At 37.6% G+C, this 7,134-nt stretch overlaps 1 long non-coding RNA gene across 1 annotated transcript; it reads right to left on the bottom strand.

The window, feature by feature from the left end:
* Nucleotides 1–1,902: 1,902 nt before the first annotated feature.
* On the bottom strand, nucleotides 1,903–6,024 carry LOC138965020 (uncharacterized). Its single transcript, XR_011455264.1, has 3 exons — nucleotides 5,329–6,024; nucleotides 4,437–4,591; nucleotides 1,903–3,734 (listed from the first exon to the last, which is right to left on the bottom strand). It is a non-coding gene; the product is annotated as an uncharacterized lncRNA (long non-coding RNA).
* Between the last annotated feature and the right edge of the window lie 1,110 nt (nucleotides 6,025–7,134).

Here is a 7,134-nt window from a genome sequence, read left to right as displayed (position 1 = left end):
GTACAGAAGCAGTTTTCCTTCAATCGTAAACTCTATGTGGCATTTATAGATTTTGAAAAAGCATTTGATTCTATCGATCGTTACCTGATGTGGCCAATTTTGTTGAAAAACGGCATTAAAGGAAAGTTGTTCCGTTGCATTAAAAGTATGTATGAAAATGTTAAATGCCGAGTGAAATGTGGTGTACATTTGACTGATTATATTAAGTGCACCTACGGTGTGAAACAAGGTGATGTTTGTAGTCCTCTTTTGTTTTCTCTCTTTATAAACGAGTTGGCTTTGGAAATTATTGAAAAAGGAAGACATGGTGCACAGTTTTTGAATGATTATATGGAGCTATTTGTTTTATTATTGGCTGATGATGTTGTTCTATTATCTGAGACTGTGGTTGGTCTACAGACGCAGTTGAATAATTTGCAACATGCAGCATCAAATTTAAACCTTGAAGTAAATATGAATAAGAGTAATATTGTTGTTTTTCGGAAGGGTGGATACTTGAGTGTAAGAGAGAAATGAAAGTATGATGGAAAGATAATGCCAGTGGTTAATGTTTATAAGTATTTAGGAATATTGTTCTCCACAAAACTCAGTTTTACCGCCACTTGTTGTGACCTTGCAAGCAAAGCGAAAAACCCATTGTTGTGTATATTACAAAATTTGTCCAAGCTTGGTAATAATAATTTGAAAGTTTATTTAAAATTATTTGATTCTCAGGTTTTGCCAATTGCAATATATGGAGCTGAACTGTGGGGTCTTGAGAAATCTGCATTACAGTCTGAAAAAGTTCATTTATTTGCCCTAAAGAAATTTCTTGGTGTTGGATCACGCACACCCAACGATTTTGTGTACGGCGAGATGAATAGGTATCCTATTTATGTGAATGCTGCAATACGTTGTGTTAAGTATTGGTTGAAGTTGTTAAGAATGGACGTAAATAGATTGCCACATAAAGCCTATAAATGTTGCGTGAACTGGATGAAAGAGGTAAAAGAAACCGGGTGTCTGGTGTACGTTGTAAATTATGTCAGAATGGTTTTGGGTTTGTATGGATGAATCAAAGAGTGCAAGATGAGAACCGTTTTTTGAAAGATTTCAGAGAAAGATTGATTGATTGTAGATGGCAGGAATGGAATTGTCATGTTCAGAACAGTGATAGATTTGCGTTATATAGGACATTTTGCACTGTGCACGAAGTAAAACCTTATTTATTATTGAACATGGATAGGCATTTGAAAATTATTATGGCAAGATTCCGAGGTGGAATAACAGAACTATTTGTGCACGTTATCGATATAAGAGATACGATGCGGATATGTTGTTATGCCCATTGTGCAGGGAAAGTACGGAAGATGAGTTTCATTTTGTGCTTTGTTGTCCCGCACTTCGTGATTTGTGATGCCAGTTTATTCCTGTTAAGTTTTATAGAAACCCAAGTTTACACAAATTTTCTATGCTTATGGCATCTGTGAATGAAGGTATTGTTCGAAAGTTGTCAGTTTATGTGTACAAAGCATTTCGGCTACGTAGTGTTGTTATGTCTTAGTTCATGTAAGCCGACGATATATTTTATTTGAAATGTAATGTCTTAGTTCGTGTATGATTTATTTCATTTGATTTGTGTGCAAATGTCATTATGTCATTGTATATATACTATATATATATATGTATATTAGGTATTCCAAAGTGATTTTCAATTTTTAAATAACCCATATGAAACTTAGTTAAACAAATAGAGTTTTTCATTCTGAGCACAGAAATACTTTTTTTTTTAAGGTGGGCTGGAAAAAAAAAAAGTTATGATTTTTTTCCGTATTTTTGGACTCTGAAAATTTTTCGCACATCATTCTTCCGCACATTCAAACATGCCGCAAGCACACAAATCAAATCACATGAGTCAAAAAATGAGTTTATGAATAGTTTATATACTTTTCAGATTGATAATGCAAAATACATTGACAGGAAATACATCGTAATAGAGATACAGAGCTTCAAAAATGGCACAAAATAGCAAAATAAGCCCTCTGCTACTCCCAACAACTGGGCAAGAGTCCATTTTCTAACTCTTTCATCTCTAAATCATAAAATGCATTTTCATTGTAATACATTTTCTAGGAAGAGCAGGATATGATATCTAAGCCTAATTTTTTTCAACTCTATCTGACAACTGGTTAGTACGATATCTATGATCAAAAATGCCAAAAGTGCTGTTTTGTCAAGTCGAGAAAAATGGCGACTAAGTGGTCATTTTTGGTCTGCCATAACTTTCTTGCTTTAAAAGTTACAAAGCTGTTTTTGGTATCCATTTGTTCAGCATTAAAAGCTCTTAATAAGTGATACACACTTGGATTTCTACATGCTTAATAAAAACATAGCAATGTCTTGAAAAAACAGATATTTTGTACATAACGTAAATTTTGGCTTCTTCAAAATGTTTTTATCTGGTTCAATGTTTAAGATAATGCAAGTACCTTGTACCAAAATGATCAGTTTTTAATAAACTGTCAGAACAGCAAACAAGACAATGAACGTCTTTTCTTCCCTTGAGACCATAACTGTTTTTTATCTGAGGTAAAAAAAAAAACATTAAAAAAAATTTTTTTTTTTTTTTTTTTTTTTTTACAAAAAAAGTATGTCTTGATTAGCTTACTCTGTCATGCTTGCAAGTTAACTTTGTAAAAGCTCAATTTTCTGCCTCAGTTTTGAAGATTATTGTTGCACAGCAATTTTTTCTGCCGTCAGTGATAAAGCTTCCTCTTTTAAAATGTTTAGTTCTTGCTCAAGAATATTTTTTTAGCACAAGATCTTGGTGGGTAGCTTTGAAATTTGCACTTCTTCTTTAGAGTTTGGAGTTTCTCACTCCTGATAAGCTTTTCTTCACATTTCTGTTCTCTTGCTGTAGTTTCTTGACTAAAATTGGCATGCACTTGTTTGAGAAAAGTCCAGTTTTTCTTTAGCATTATAGTCAAATCAGCAAAGTCCTTAGTTTGCCAAGTGGTAGTCAGATTTGCACCACCTACAATATACTCCAAATGTTCAAGCTTTCTTTTTCTGCCTTTTCTTTCCCTTCCTGTAGTATGTTGTGGTATTCCAGCGTAACCATTGTAGCAGCTGAATGTTGAACTTGCAGACTGCTAATGCTATGCTGGTTTTCTTCCCTACTGTCAAGTATTCCTGCTGGTTCAACTGTGCTGTGATGGACTAACTTCTCTTGCTCCTGGTTTGAGCTGTCCAAATTCTTGTTGGAAACACTTCTTCCTTGGCAACTGTTTGACTGCACACTAAATTCATGAACCAAAAACTTCCCAAGTTCTTCAGGGCGCCTATCTTTAGCTTTGCTTAAGATTTTGTACTGCATCATACTTTTCTCTTCAGACTTAGCAATCTGTGATCTAGAACATTTCAATCCCCTCCCCTAACACATTCAACCATTCAGAAGCAAAATCATGTTTTACATGTTCTTTCTTTCTAAATTGTTCAAGTGCAATCACAATCTGGTTTGTCAGTCGGATACCTGTTCCTAAAAATTGAGAACATGAATGCACATTTGACCAGTCAATGCCAACATCATCAAGTTCTTTGTTTATTATGTTCACATAAAAGGTCTCTTTCAAGAATGCAGCATCAGCTGAAGAAACAGCAATGTTGTTGAAGGATTTTTCAGTCTTCTGGATCAGTGCCTTCACACGTTCTGGATATGAAGAGTCACAAAGCAGCCGACTGAACCAAACAGATACCTGCACACAAACACATATACACTGCTTACCTTTTTTTCTTAGCTACAGAGAGAGAGAGAGAGAGAGAGAGAGATGGATGGATGGATGGATTGTTTATCTAGCAAGGCAATAGCCCCATATGAAGGGGTGTGTTTGTTTGTTTGCTTAACGCCCAGCCGACCACGAAGGGCCATATCAGGGCGGTGCTGCTTTGACATATAACGTGCGCCACACACAAGACAGAAGTCGCAGCACAGGCTTCATGTCTCACCCAGTCGCATTATTCTGACACCGGACCAACCAGTCCTAGCACTAACCCCATAATGCCAGACACCAGGCGGAGCAGCCACTAGATTGCCAATTTTAAAGTCTTAGGTATGACCCGGCCGGGGTTAGAACCCACGACCTCCTGATCACGGGGCTGACGCCTTACCACTAGGCATGTGTGTGAAATGAAATAAAAAGTATACATACAAATAGTATACATGCAGAACATCAAACGTGACAGACCATAAAATATCAGATTATTAACATGATATAGCAGAACAATATGAATACATAGAATATGCAGAGAGAGAGAGAGAAAGAGAGAGAGAGAATGTAAGTTGCAACACTTATTTAGAAAAATGAATGTCAAAAGAAGCTCATACTAAACAGTGCCATCATATACTGAAGGTAAAACTTCTTTTTTTTCCATCTGTATTTTTCCATTTGAATGCTTACACTGTATGGCCTTGCTCCCAGCAAATCAGTCCCCGGAGCTTAAGTTAAAGCTTGATGAACACCTGCCATCATGTTAGTCAGGAACTGAGGAAGGCTTGGTCTTCTCCCTCTGCCAGTCATTAAAAATGTCTCCTTTAGTTTCTGGAACCGATCATCTGAGATTGAGAAGGGAAAAGTTGGAGGGCATTAGCACAGTTAAGAATTACCATTTCAAGAAGTGAACACAATATGATTGTATGGTGGTATGTGATGTTTTATGCTCAGATGACACAAAAACGTACTTGATGAAAATCAAGCCATTCAATTTGTGATGATTACACGCATTTATATGTCTCACTAACGCATACTCCAACAACACATACATACTCGAAGAAGGAAAGTTAAAAAAAAAAAAAAATAAAAAAAATTGTGCATGAAAAGTTCAATGTCCATTGCAAGTCAACCACATTTTCAAGGAACTTTGTTACAACAGTGAAATAAAAAAAGAAGTGAACACAATAGTTAGAAAAGAAAACGGAATTATTTGACGTAAAAAAAGCGAAGTTGTTTGCACATCGTAAAATGTAAACAAGGAGATAAGGGAGATCACCCAGAAGACGACTATCGAGCACGCATGCAAAAAAGCTAATTTCTAGTAATTCTCTTTGTTAATGATTCAAATCAATGAACAGATTGTTAAAAATGTGTTTCAAGACTTTATTCCTTGAGTCATAATGCTTTATTTTCCTCACTGTAAAAATACAGCATGCCGAGAAGTTCACTACTCACACTTTCACAAACACTGTACTTCGTCTGCTATCAACTCGGTTCGTTCATCCCCCGTGGTTTTTGAAATAAGCAAATATATCTTAAAGAATTGAAAGAGAACACATTGTAAGGCATATATGCTTACCTTCTAGATAATCTGGATCGAATGGTTCCTCAAAGTTTGGGTGCAAAATCGATTTTTCGCGACCGTGACGTGCCATCGCTTGGTCTTCGGCAAACGCCGCCATTACACGGCGTGCGCGACAACGAGAAAAACGGGTTGCCTCGTTTTCGGTTCTCGGGCAAGCAAGCCGTTGGTTGCATCAGTATGAAAATAAGACCAGGTGAAAGTTCAAACTCCGACCTTGCCATTCGCATTCATAAAACCGGATATTGTTTGTTCTGAGATGGCAAAATTTTCGAGCGAAGTTTTAAACTGAATAATAGTACTCTTAAACGGAAGCCAATCAAAATAATATTGATATCATCGGGAAGTTTAATCTTTCCTCTTCATGTCTATAGTAGCGGGTTGTTGCTAACTTTAATGGCTTATCTGCCCGAGCGGAGTTTTCCCGGTTGGGGTCAAAACAACGCAGCAAAAACTTCGTTCTGACGTCAGAAAATCACAACTTAGTAACCATTTTCACACGCGTATTTCAAATGTTAGATTTTGAATCTAATACTTTATTTTTGTTTTAAAGTAACTATGAAGAATCAATTATCATCTTGGTGTATTCTTTTTATTCAGTTCACCTCATTCCAGCGAGTTTGAACAAGTTAAAAACCAGTGAAAAATCACGCTCGGCGTCACTTTTCGCCACACGCGAAGAGCACTTTGGAATACCTATATATATATATGTATATGTTCACCCCCCTCATAAGGGGCTATGGCCTAAACGAGTAAACAATCCAATCCAATCTCTCTCTCTCTCTCTCTCTCTCTCTCTCTCTCTCTCTCTCTCTCTCTCTCTCTCTCTCTCTCTCTCTCTCTCTCTCTCTCTCTCTCTCTCTCTCTCTCTCTCTCTCTCTCTCTCTCTCTCTCTCTCTCTCTCTCTCTCTCTCTCTCTCTCTCTCTCTCTGATTCCAACCTTGTTTGTTGTGGGATTTGTTTTTTACCCCAGCGCCGCATGCAGTCATCCACCCAATCGCAAGTGGACAAATTTCTTCCTGATACTAAATATAAGACATGCATTCATTTAGCTACAAGAAAAATATAGCAATCCACAGCAAAAACATATATATACGTACAGCGTAAATTCAAAAAAAAAACACCAAATCACCACCCCTGCACAAATGTACTCCGCTAGTCATCAAAAATAGCCAAGAAGCTTATGGAAGGACAAATAAAATTGTTTTAAAACATTGGTCAAAAGCTATTCCGCAAGTGCCGCGTGCGTTATTTACATCTTTTTTTTTTTTTTTCATTACTTTATTGTCCCATCGCTGGGAAATTCGGGTCGCTTCCTCCCAGTGGAAAGCTAGCAGCAACGGAGTCGCGCTACCCAGGTGTCTGCGTGTTTAGGTGTATTCAGCCACCTGCACTTATGGCAGAATGACCAAGGTCTTTTACGTGCCATTGTGATGACACGGGGGTGGGACATGGCTTCCGTCTCTGGGTCTGCACATAAAGTTGACCCGTGTCCGTCCCGGCCCGAATTCGAACCTGCGACCTTTCGATCACAAGTCCAGTGCTCTACCAACTGAGCTACTGGGCCCCCAAGCGTAGGAGGTTCAAACACACAGTGGACGCCCCGCCCCGATTTTAAACCTTTTTATCTTATATTTCTAAAGGTTTATTTGTTAGCACTGGCTTTGCAGACCAAACATTTTCTGAGAGGATTGGCTGTGCAGTGTGCTTCTTGCAGATCAAAAAGGTGCAACGTTATTAAGGAAAGTGTTGTAGCTTTTGAAGTTGCTTGTAGGCAGGGAAATTTAGGTGTGGAGAAGAAAA

The sequence above is a fragment of the Littorina saxatilis genome, linkage group LG4 (genome assembly GCF_037325665.1).
Source record: "Littorina saxatilis isolate snail1 linkage group LG4, US_GU_Lsax_2.0, whole genome shotgun sequence".
In the NCBI taxonomy this organism is placed as follows: Eukaryota; Metazoa; Mollusca; class Gastropoda; order Littorinimorpha; family Littorinidae; genus Littorina; species Littorina saxatilis.
The sequence above is the reverse complement of the archived record's forward strand: the minus strand, read 5'-3'. Positions and strand labels throughout refer to the sequence as shown.